The following is a 13,196-nucleotide window of genomic DNA, read 5'->3' on the forward strand; positions in this document are numbered from 1 at the left end:
CATACAGCCACAAAGACTCAGTTTACAGTCCCACTGGGAGTAAAACCCTATGCAGAATTTAGAATTGGTAGATACCATCAACACATCAAGGACACCTTTGTTGTTGTTGTTGGGGTTTTTTTTGCAATGTGCAGTTCCAGGATTATGGAAGGATACAACAATGATGACTCTAAGATGCCAAACTACTAAGACATCATGATCTTCCTCCCCTCCAGCACTCTTACTTCTTGAAACAATCTCTGTAAGACTCATCACTCCTCTTTGCCGATTAAGCCCCAAACAGACTCAAGCAGAATGAAATCAGTGCTCTTCATCTACTGCCAGACACACTTGTCCCTGAGTCAAAGGGAAATGTCCACCTTGACTTATGTCAAGGTAGACCTACAGAATTTCATAAGAATGGGCTTGTGAGTTACACAAGCCAATGAGCCTGCACCAAAGCTCTTAGGGTTTCAAAGGTGAAAACAATCAAAGTCATCTGAATCCCTGAGATATTGTCATCAGTGTTTCTGTGTAACCCAAGAAAGGAGAACATTGATAATCTAAGCATTATTGGAGAGGAAACCAAACACTCCTAGAGGTTTGAGCACTGCCAGGTGTCACTGTGTTTCCTTCCCTTCTGAGAATCAGCTGAATATAGCCATAAGCTGTAGTTACTCTTTGTTACCTCATATAAAATAATTTTTTCTAGAGTACTTCTCAGACACTTGAGCCATCATACAACACACCACACAATACATCTGCCAGGGCTTAATGATATCGTCTGAAATTATAAAATCTTCCCCATCCAGTAATTTCTTCTGGAGTTCAGGTTTTCCCCTTATTTAAAAAAAGCAAAGTACTAACCCCAGAAAAGGTTTTCCGATGTTGTTCCAGCTTCTCTTTGCAACCCTTCCTTGCCACTTTTATAAAATCACAGGACTGGTTTTAGATCCATTAACATAAAAGGATTTGTTTGGCTTGTCAAGGAACCTTTTGTCTGGACGCAACTACAACCACAACTAAACCCAATATTTTTAAAACTAAAAGTAAAATCAATGTACGGTTTATGTATTTTTTCATTCTTTTGACAGTGGCCAAGATCTTAATCCTGGGACATTGCAATGATTCTTTCTTTTCCAAGAGGCGGCAGAAGAAGCAGGTTTTCAAGACAGCTTCACTTTCATGTCACTTGCAACTTAATGAAATACTTGCTTTCTGCTTGATTAATAATAACTCTTTCAGCTGATTATGGAAACAGGAAGCAGTGCAAAGTCCTGGTTTCTTGAAAGTAAACAGTGATAAAAAAATGATTATTCAATAACAGTATGGTCAATTTAGAACCTTTCCCTCCTCCCTTGTGGTCTCCAGAAACAAATACACACTTGAAAATGAACACTGCAGAACTACTTGCCACTGTCTTCTTTTTATGAAATGAGACGTTTTGGGAAACTGGGAGAGACAACCTACAATAAGAGGAAGTGTCCTTTCCAAGAGCACTCTGCCTTTAACTCACTCATCTTAAGAGTCTCACATCCCGTTGACAATTTTTTTTCTGGCCTCTAAAATGTCTTGTTCCTCAGGTTACAGCACAGAGGCAGTCTCTCCTCCTAGCTCAGACCCTGTCCCTTCTGATGCCACAGTTTACTCGCTTATCCTGCCTGCAATGTGCCTACAGGCACAGCTCTTCTGTATCTTTCTGCCTGTCACTGTAAAATACATTGAGAGCAACCAGTTACTGAAAAATGTTTGGTAGTCAACTGAAGCACCAACAGACACGTTAAATTCAAGACATGTTAAAATCCTCTTTAAGGATCTCCTATGACCTTGGGGTTTAAGCTACAATTAATGTAAAATAGTCGTGAGGCTGAGGATATGGGGTAAGAATAGTGGTTAAGAACAGGGAGCTGTCTCAGTCTGTGTCCATTCCTAACCACAGCCAATGACAAATCTTATCAGAGAAGAATAAGCAAAGGGTTACACAGTGATATCCCTCTCACAAACAGTCCCAGCTTCCAGAAGTATGGAAAGGCTCTCTGAGTCCAGGGCTGTATCTCTTCATTTACCTTTGAAGTGCTATGCCATGGATTCATATGATCATTTTTTGAACCCAGGCGCATTTTTGGCATCCAAAAGGAACTCAGTTTCAACCAGTTGCCTTCTGCCATACTCAGTTAAGATTTTCCCAAAACACACTCTCAAGTTACCTTGAGTCATTCAGAGAAAAATCTGTAAGACACACACCTGCCCAGCTCATCTTTTAACCAAAGCCTCATCTCTGCCCCCTTTGGTTGTTCTCTGAAGCTAAGCTAGCACCAGCTGCTGGAGGCAAGGAAAAGCAAATGAAATATCGACTGCACCAATATCTGTGATGCCGGTATCTTCTGAGAAGATATCTGAGATATCTGAGATATCCCAAGGTCAACATTTCATCTGAGACTCATTACTGGGTGCTTAGGTGTTTCTCTTTCACACTTTCCCTGGTCACCAACACTTAAGATGCCTGCCTCATAGAGCTGTCAGTCTCGTTTAGCAACACTGCAGCAATGACGGCAGCAATGCAGCCCTCACTTTACAACAGTTAACTGCCATAAGTCATAAAGGATAACCTAAGCCTAAAATTTTTCAGTTCTTTTGAAATAAAAGCCCCTACAACAGCAGAGCAGCCTCATGCTAAGCAACTGGTTCATTGCTAAGTTGGAGGAATGAAGGCCAAAACCCAAACCCCCATTTTGCTACATCTTTTTGTTCTTCTAAGTTTCCCATCTTGCTAGGCCTTGTTTTTATTATAAGATATAGCAAGGTCACAGCTTGAGGTATGAAGAGTTTGAGGGTCTCCGTTCAGTTCTTTGCTATCAACTGGCCAAATAACAGCTCATCCTGCCTTAAAAAAAAAAAAAATCTACACTGATAGATATTTATAATGGGGTTTACAAGATTTAAGCTGTGTGAAGCACTCAAATAGACTTGAGTGGAAGAGCCTAAGAGAAGGTTCCAAATAAAGAACATGATTGAAGGCATCCTGAAAAATAAATTTACAGAATGAGACTGATGTAGCCCAGCTGGAAGAGAAGCACATACATAAAATGTGTGGAAGATAAGAAGAATTTTAAAGCCAACTAAAATGTGAAAGCAAATCAATGCTTCCAACTTAAAACTGATGACATCCAGCTTCTGTGATGAAGTGCATTGGGCTTTGATTCTGGAGTGCTCTCTCTCTCTTACACCATTGGTAGCTGTGAGTAACCAATCTGTACATTTTTACCCAAGCTTTCCATACCACAGCATATTGTGGAAAGATTTGGCGGTATCTGCCTTTGTCCAAACACCCAAAGAGAGGGAAAAAAGAGTGCAAGAGGAAAAAAAAACCAAAATTCAAATTAATTTGTTGCAGAACCACTCTAAACTCTTGAGCGAGATTCAAAGGATTAGTGTTACAGTAATACAAAAATACATAAAACAAATTATTACCCTAAGTCCTGACTGTCCTGCAAAGAGTCAATGGAGCAAACAGGCGTGACAACCAGATACAAGACAGGAGGGCAACAGCAAGATCAAAAGACAAATTGTTAAGTGTCTTCCCAGTTTCACATCAGATTACTGCTTTACAGCTGAGAATTCAACTCAGATTTTTGAACTCCCAGGCCAGGGCTTCAAACATACAACATTTCCTCCTAGGGAAACAACAACAGTTTCAAGCAAAACATGCCAAGTTTGGTGGTGGTGGTGTAAGGGCCAGGGTTTTTTCAGTTCTCTGGTTTATTTAAACAACAAACTGGGTGGTCAGGAGTGCCTGCTATACACTGGTTAGTTGCATGCTGCTTCACAAAGGAACAGCTAAGGGTAGCAGCTAATAAAGCAATCCCTTCAGTTCAAACAGTATGGCTGCCTCGGAGATCAAACATCAGGATTTCTTTACTGGAAACTGGCAACTACCAGACACGTTTAGCATTGCATTTGTTAAACAGGGGTTGCTTGGAACATTACTCTGTTTCATGGTGGGCCCATGAAGGAGCCACTGAACACTTTGGAGTCTATTCTTATACTGACAAAGACCAGGCAAAGGATCAGACCAGACCTAAATTCACCCTAAGCATGGAGACAAGCAGTAACTTCCTATCTTTAAACATTCAATGATGAGATTTCAGTGCTTCCAGAATCATTTATACAGCATGGAAACTGCTTAAGAGGGGAAAATTTGATTATTTCACCATTTTCTGGTTAGAAGGTAACTTCTTTGTATAAAAAAAAAAAAAGAAATTAAAAATCAATATTAAAACCTAAGCATTTACTTGCATCTCATGGTATTTTTATTGGCTTTCTTTTGGGTTTGGGGGATAAGGGAGAAAGGGATTGTGGGTTTTTTTCAGGATGGGGAGGTTAATGAGGGCAGTATTGTAGTGATGTGATACTATTTCTAAAAGCTTTAATTTCTATGAACCTTAAGGTCACACTCCGTTGTCCTTCACATGAATATTCTCTTTCCCTAGATGACTCACATCAGAATTTTTATGACCTTAAAGCATTTACAGTAGAGACATTGCAAGAGGTTAAGAGTGCAGTCTAGCATTCAAGGAGTGAAGACCACAACTTAATACAATTTCAAATGATTGAGTAAAACTAACAAGTCACTGAAAGTGGCAAATGACATCAATTTATTAAGTTTAGCCCAAACTAGAAAAGATCATGATGAAATTCAGAAACACATAAAAATGGAAAAGATAGTTGGGACACGTGAAGTTTATTTTGATAAAGCTAGGATAATAACCACTTCCGAGGAATAATTTAATTTGTATTGTTGGGTACCACTCAAGAAGACAATGAACAAGGCAGCACTATGGACAGTTCAGGCAGACCCACCTCCCACAGTATGCAAGGCAGTAACCTGAAACAAAGACATTTGAATTAAATGTTGAGATTCTGTTAGATATTAAAAGAACAGGTGTTCTTTTGTGAGCCAATCGGCTCTCTAGTGTGTAATGGATCTCTCTCTGAGTCCACATTTCTATTCTAAAACCTGGTTAATACGGCCTTCTAGCTGAAGTGTTGGTCAAGGCTTCACTAGTGAAGAGTGTGCTATGGGTCTGGCTCTGGGACAGAGGGAAAGTAGTCCTGCCTCAACTGTGTATGCAAGGGGAAGTTTTGGTTCCCACCTAATTTCATGTAATTCTTACAAATTTTCTGCACTACTTGGTAAAATACTTTTATATATGTGAGAGCTTTCAACCCTGCCAATAATCCTTAGATAAACAGCCTTTACCAGAGAAGGATAAATTTTTAGGGCTATGAATCAGATCAGCCAAGAAAAGCACTGGAAGTCATGGTAAAAAAAAATCCATACAACAATATGGCTACTAGGTATGACTACATCAACTCAGAACTTGCAAAACTACACTAAATATCCACTGAAGCCCAACATAACAAAGTATTTGCATGGGTACATCTCACAAAGAGGAAAAAATTCCAAAAACTTCTCCAAGGTGTGAGTTGAAATCCTGGAATAAGGCCAAGGCCTACCTTTCCTGTGGTCATTTTCATGTCTGCTACCCTATGTCTGAAATGCCAGGTCCACGATCCATGGGCACTGCATGGGACATGGGCACTGCATGGGACATGGGCCTCAACAGTAGAGGATACAACAAATTGGTCCCTCTTTGTATTCCTGGTTGCTGAAATCCAGGCTGCTGCAGCTCTGTAGCAATAAATTTGCCTACACCAGAAGTCACTGCTGCAGCTTATCTATTATTTTGCTTGCCTATTGACAGCAAGACAAAAATTCTCCAGCACTAGTCTCTCCTCTTCCCATGGCAAAGCCAACCTGGTCCTTTGCTTTTGGTACAACAAAACAGATCAAAGTACATGTGCAAAGTACAGAACACCTGTTCTTTTAATTCCAGTAAAAATACAATTTCTCAGCAGAAATGTTGCTTGCTATGGAACAGCAATGATTTTTCCTTACTGTTCGTGATGCCTTCTTACCCACCACCAACTACAACCACTTTGTCAGAGTACTCAGCAAAAGCCATTTCAGACTAGCACAATTCTTTCCACTGACACTTTGAATCAACCTCCCCACAGAAGCATTTAAGAGACAAGCCTTCACATGGACAATCAGTATTGCTTTACTCTTATGCAGATATTCAACATCTACTTCTTTCAGCTCAACAAAATAGGTGACAACAATTCAACAAGTGTTTGATACAGCTGTGGTTATTGCTAAGAAGAAAAAGGTAATGGCACTTAATCCTTACAGAGTCCAAACACAAACCTCAGATATCCCCTTGCACTAGCATTCCCATACCATGCCATCTGCCTTCTACACTTCACAGTCTGTTCTCCAAATTGTTAAACAATGACAAATATGGCAAGAGAGTTGTATTATTGAATTCATGAACATATCATTTCCAATAAAGCACATGTTACCTCTAAGCCCACACAGTTTTCAAAAGATAAGGTGTAAAATATGACAGGCTACAAACACAAGGTAAATTTAATGGGTGTTTCAAATATGAAAAAGAAGCAGACCATAATAATGTTACCACTAAGCTCTTCAGTGAAAGTAATATAAACTATTTTAAACAAACATCTTTCCCAGCTGTTGAGTTGTTTGCCAGGGCTCTGATCCAGCTACTACTACAACTCTCAATAGAAAGGCTATGATGATGACCTCTCATGTGGATTGGTTGCCATCTTAAAAGCAAGGTGGAATACCCAGCTAGAACACAGGAACACAAGTCTGATGATTACAGACATCTGTCAGATCCCATTTCAGTAAAGCTGAAGAGAATTAGGATGTAGATGCATAAAAGACTTCTATATCTTTTATCCCATGAACAGCAAACAGAAAAAAAACAGGAACACTGGTCAGAGTTGTTACCAAATATTTCAGTAAAACAAGAAACTCCTTAATACCAATGTAGCATTGAAAAGCAAGCATTTGTTATTTGGTCAGATGCACAAGGGGATAGCTCCTCCTAAAGTCATGGCTGCTGAGTACAGGAAAGTTTCTGTTTATATACAGTATTTTACATACATATTCATTGATGTCCCAGAATAAACATATATGTGATAATATTTTCCCCAAAACCATTAACATATTTTCCTTCCCCTTTATGCATGAGTTCTTCTGTCCTGGGGGTTTCTTTGATGGTCTCTAGTGATCAGGGACCGCAATGTTACAGTTGACCTACTAAGTGACCAGGGCACCAGGGCTGGTGAACCTCCAGTTCTATTTCTTACACCATGAGCATTCTGCAGTTCCATAGGCCAGCAGTTTTTGAAGAATAAGCATTCTGTTAACCCACCAGGCGTAGAAAATTTATCATCTGGTAACAAAATTGCACTCTGCTTGCTTTAATTTCTTTTCACTCAATTAGACCTTGTACATGTCCCCATGCCGAGTTCAGATTTAGAGCTGAAAAGTACAGGGGTTTTTTCTTATTATTTGACAGCAAGCGGTGAGGGGGGAGTGAAAAATGAGTTTTTGACTGTACCACTTCTCTATGCCAGTCCTTTGGCTACAATTCAATCTGGTTCACTTAATAAACAGAATATTGGAAACAGATCAGTTCATCATGACCAACTGGGCATTTTTCCTTCTTATCTTGTAAATAATATCTGACAACACTGGACTAGATTGAGTGAGACTCCTCTGGCTAAATGTTGGCATCTGTAATACAGATGTCAACTTCAATAAGTTGCTTTTGGCTTTTCTGTGAGTCAGTAGAGACCTAGTCAATGGAGTCTTACTTGTTTTGCCCTAAAACACACATATGGAGTGGCCCAAGTGAATCATGCCCTAAAAATGTTTATTTCTTGCCACTAATTGGAAGTGCAACCAAAGGTGAACAGTAACAGATGGGTGTATGATGAGATGAGTATCACCCATTATGCATATCAGCCTAATGACAGTACAGCACTTTTTCCTCTCAAATGACCAATGCTGGCATCTTATTCCCGACAATCTCAGAGAATGTCTTAAGTCATGCTGTGCTCCCCTGAAAGCAGAATCACAGTTTTCTTCCAAGGCCTAAGTAGGTAAGAACCTTTAGTGACTGAGCTGGAATGAAATGTGCTCAGCATCATAGCTTATTCTCTTTGCACTATTTGGGAAAAAGATTATACAGAAAAAACACCACTTTCTTGTAGGCTAAAAAGGAATATTCTACCTGCTTGACTAAAACCTGAGGGCTGCCAACTGACTGAGAAAAGACCCATTTGCAAATACAACATTAAAACACCAATACAGCTTTTATAAAAGTCACAACTAAAACCAGAGAAGATAAAGTTTCAGTTACCTGTAGTATAGTCTTAACTCATAAAATCTATCCACCCATATTATCTAGCTGCAGAGGTGGTGTGGTGAACACTGCAGCTGCCCTTTAGCTGACGGGCACTGCTCACTCCCAGTGCCCCACTCATGTTCTTGCTCACCACTGCCTGCATAAGAGAAGGCCTGGTATATTCTTCTCGTATATGATGGCAAACACTTCTGGGGGCTTGGTTTAGTGCCAGAGTACACAGCCACTGGCTGGTTGTGTTGGTTTTGCTTGGCTCTTTTTGGTAATGGGGGAGGGGGGGACAGAAGTGGCTTCTGTGAGAAGCTTCTAGAAGCTTGCACCATGTCTGGCAGAGCCAATCCCAGATGGCTCTGAAGATGGATGTGCCACTGGCCAAAGCTGGGCCAGTGAGAGATCATGGTAGCACCTCTGTGATACCATATTTAAGAAGAAATCAAAACACAGTAGGGCAGTTTTTTCTAGCCAGAGAAGAGGTGAGAACATGTGAGGGAAACAACATGAAGACACCAAGGTCAGTGGAGGAGGGGCAGGAGGTGCTCCAGGTGCCAGAGCTGAGATTCCTCTGCAGGCCTTGGTGATGATCATGGTGAAGCAGCTGCAGCATCCCCCCTGAAGCCCATGGGGATCCATGGGGGATGAAGAGATCCACCCATAGCCTGTGGGGAAGATGCTCACACTGGAGTGGGTGGATGCCTGGAGGAGGCTGTGATCCACTGGAGACCCAGTGAAGAAAGGGGCTCCCTGCTTCCAGGCTGGAGCAGTCTGTCCTTGGAGGACTGCACCCTGTGGAAGAGTGACCCCCGCCACAGAATTTTGGTAGGACTGCTGCTCATGAGATTGGAACCATGCTGGAGAAGTCCATGGAGAACTGTCTCCCATGGGAAGGGACCCCATGGCACAGCAGGGGAATGACCTGCCTCCCTGAGCTAAGCAGGAGAAAACCTGACACTACCAAAAATCATGGATAAGTAAGGATCCTTTTACCTCTTTCAACTGTGTTTATAAAACCTAGGCTTGAAAGAGATCTGTTTGAGATAAGTAGGAAAGATACATGTAAGAGCTGCAGCCATCTCTCATTTCCCTCAGTGATATCTCCTCCCTTGGATTATCCAGCAACAATTCCCAAGCTAGCAGAGCAAGAGCAGCTCAAACAGATTACCACATGCAAGGGGTAAAGGCCTGTTCTTAAATGTCCTTTTGTTCACAACTAGTACAGTAAAAGCTCCTGTCTTGTTGGCATATTTAGATGCTACTCTAATATACCAGTAGTCCTTTCCTAGAGAAGATGTCTTTTAAAATTCCTTCTAAACAGGCTTTGTTCTTCAAAGCAATTTGGATTTTGGGTGATTTATTTAAATAGTCGTTAAACATTAAATATATGTATACATTAATATACATAGAAAAATAGCATGAACCCCAGCATCATTCCCTCTCTTTTCAAATGAACAAATCTGCTCCAAAGTGAGAGAAAAAGAGAAAGCAGAAGGCTTAATTTTGCAAGTGACTGGAGTTCATTCATGCTTGTTACTATATAAAATGAAGGATAAGCTGAAAATGCATACTAAAAATTGGTAAATATTACTCAGAATATTAGTATATTAGTGGAAATAAATACTGAAGTAAAAATAGAGATTTATTTGTACAGATACTTTATGACCCAAAGTCCTTTCACGCGGGCATGAGACTAACTTGTACATTTTGAGTTAGTTTCATACATCTGTCCAGTGCATCAGTCTTATGAATCAAAACTTCCATGATTTCTGTTTACTGTGTACATAAAATAAGTATTTGCAGCCCACAGCTTGATGTAGTCCTGTATTACATACCCACATTCAGAAGTATGCATCCACAAAAGTAAGTTCCTGCAACACCTCAAAAGGAAAAACTTTTCTGAGGGTGGAGAAGAGATCAATGGTGAGTACAAAACTGAATAAGAATATTCCATCTGTTAAAAACTGCAAGTGGTACACAAACGAGCAAAAGCTAATCATACTGCTCCTTAACTATGTTATTACCAACTAAGTAACTATGTGGGAAATTAGCTCACTCACTTAAAACATTGAAACCTGCAGTTACAGAGTTTTGATAGTTGTCAACTGACAAAAAGGTTTTAAAAGAAAAGCGTTTTGCAATAGAAGTATGGTAAATTCATCTGCCAAAGCCTAGAGTCAGCTGAAGGTCCAGCATCAACCAATGAGCTCCTAAGCAGAGTGTAAATTTGTCAGTATGCTTGCCAGATCTTGGCAATCTAAGCTAACCTCTCCAAGGATCATAAATCAAGCCCATTTTGGATAATGCTAAGCTGTTGGCAAACTGCTACACACTTGTCTCATAGCCTACACCTATTATCCAGTCTGGCACTGGAGGAAGGAGTGCAGCAGAAAAAGAAGCAACTTAGTAGCAGAAAAAACAACATGCTAAACAACATTTCTTTTGCTGTGAAAATTCCTAGGTATCATTCTTTCATATTTTATCCTTTGCAAAATACATCACAAAGCATAAACATCTGGCTGACTATATTTCCCACTAACACATGCAACAAATCTCTAAGTAGGAAAAAAATCAAGTTTGAAAGGAAAATAATGGAAGCGGAGACAAATATGACAAGTAAAACATATCATTAGATCCTAAATTCAAACAGTCCTTGCAATTTCACATTAGAAGCATATGACTCACACATATATATATGCGCAAAATTGATGGTCTTCATTTCTTCTTCACAACTAGTTATTTCATTTCCTGATCCTCAGCTACCTCAGAATGTGGCATTGTTCAGATGGCGAAGGCTGCGGGTGTATTGAAATACAGCACATATGCATTTACATAAGCCTTTTCAAGCAGTGGATTCTTTTTTTCCTTAATAAAAAATATGAATTATTGCTGACCTTTTTTTTTCTGGTTCTGACTAGAACAAATAGGACAACAGTACCTATATCCAGTCTCAGAAACATTCCTACAATGCACCTGCAAACAAGCCAGAACTCTGAGGTACAGAGAAGAAAACCTCTCCTAGGATGTCCAGTCTAAACTTTACTTTCTCAAAAGATTTAGACATCTTATACACTCTTTTGTATTATACTGGGTATGTCTATTTTAAGAAAACAACCCATCAAGCATCCAAACCTTACAATCTCCTCCTCCATCATGATGACTGTTCCCCTGGCTGTTCATAAGCCATGAGCACTCCTGTGTTTTATATAAAGTGCTCCTTTATACAAAGAACTGTACCAGAGGTGGTTCCTGATCAAAACAGCTCACAATCCAAAATCCTGGACTGATGCAATCACTCACTAAAGAGACAATTAGCTCTTAGGAAATACCAACATGAGAAGCAGATGAGTTGTTGCACTTGAATAATCCCTGACCTTTTGGATTAAGTCAAAGATGAATTGTGGTGGCTTCTGTGTCTCTGGCATATGTGGGAGCAGCAGCTCCCAAACAGTACTGATAGCCAGTCAAAAAAGCAATAATAGGAGTCCTACAGAACCTTATTAAACAGCATTTTACCCTTATTGCCTTTGCAAGATTGTCGAGGCTGACAATACAAGAATTGCAAAAAAGATTTAGGGACAGGAATAAGATAAATGCTTAGAAGAGACTAACAGGAATAATATATATATTAAGTGTTAAACTGACTGGCCACCATGCAGCTTTCCAGAGCCACACTCAGGAGTATTCTTTTTAAGACAAAAGAGACAGCACTAACACCAAAATAAGATACACACAGATTATGATGTTAGAAACATTAGATTTTCAGACAGCCCTCTTGGTAGGCAGAAGAGGAACACAGAAGCCCTGTAAAAACACTGCTTGTTCCCTGAAGCAAGAAACTTTGTGTTGAACCCAACAGCCTTCAACCAACACATGGCATTAGATCATTTTGTTATAAAAGAATGGGGAGAGAGAGAGAGACAAAGTCAAAAAAGACCAACAGCAGCAATGCAGAACAAAATTAAGACAGTACTCAAAACAGTAAGGAAAGAGACAAGAGCCATCACAAATATTTATATACAAAATATAAAAATATTAAAAATAAATTCTGCCATTTGTCCAAGTTCTTGGAGGGGCAAATTAAAACCAGAGTCACAGCACACTTGCATGCAGTATCTCCATTTCAAGGAGGCATTTTGCAGAATTGACTGCATGTTTGTATGCAAAATACAAGCAGAGATACAGATAGCACACCCTGCCCCAGTGCATTTAGGAGGAATGAAAATACCAGAGGTAGAAACACCATCCTGATTGGGTTAAACACTCATCCATTCCCTCATGCCAGAAATACTTAGTGGATTCAGAAAAGGCTTTGAAAATGCTTTCTCAAGTGAGTAGGGTCCCTAGGCAAGATCCCTTACTGAAGCCTGCATTAGTTTTTGCCATCTACTTCTACTGCCAGTTGGGTTGCAGGTTTTGTGTTGTCACAGAACAGACTGTGGATCAGGCTCTCAAACCTGTGTTCCAGGGCTCAGCTTCTCAAAGTCAACTTACGAATTTTGCTGCTGCAATCTGAGAGCAAACAGGCAGTTTTCTTGGAAACAATCACATGGGCACTACAAGAAAATGGAGAGCACTTCCTCCAGTGCCTTCCTGCAAGCAGGCACTGGATGGGTTGGTGCCCACTGACATTTCCAAGTCACAGGGAGTTTGTGGGTTGCCAATTACAGTTGGAGGGCTCATGTGGGAGTGTGTGCATTTAGTTTTGTATTTTATGTTCTTTGTAATGGGTCAGTTCTCAGTACCCTCACCCCCCTCATTAATATTCCTTTGTTCCTTCACTCTCCCTCAGAGTGAGTTATTTTTAGCTCGCACCTGTTAGATTCAGTTACATGTCAGTCTCCTTTTCCCACCTCTGTTATCCCCCTCCTACTGAGTCCTGATTAGTCCAAGTTATGTCTCTCCTCCCCTGAAGCCTCCTAGCAA

The 13,196-nt window shown here is 40.2% G+C and overlaps 1 protein-coding gene across 1 annotated transcript in view; it reads right to left on the reverse strand.

Annotated features, from left to right (window-relative positions):
- The window catches only part of ITGA9 (integrin subunit alpha 9), a 241,550-nt gene that overhangs the window by 153,644 nt on the left and 74,710 nt on the right, over window positions 1–13,196 (reverse strand). The window lies entirely within an intron of this gene.

This window comes from Prinia subflava, chromosome 1, assembly GCF_021018805.1.
Source record: "Prinia subflava isolate CZ2003 ecotype Zambia chromosome 1, Cam_Psub_1.2, whole genome shotgun sequence".
NCBI lineage: Eukaryota > Metazoa > Chordata > Aves > Passeriformes > Cisticolidae > Prinia > Prinia subflava.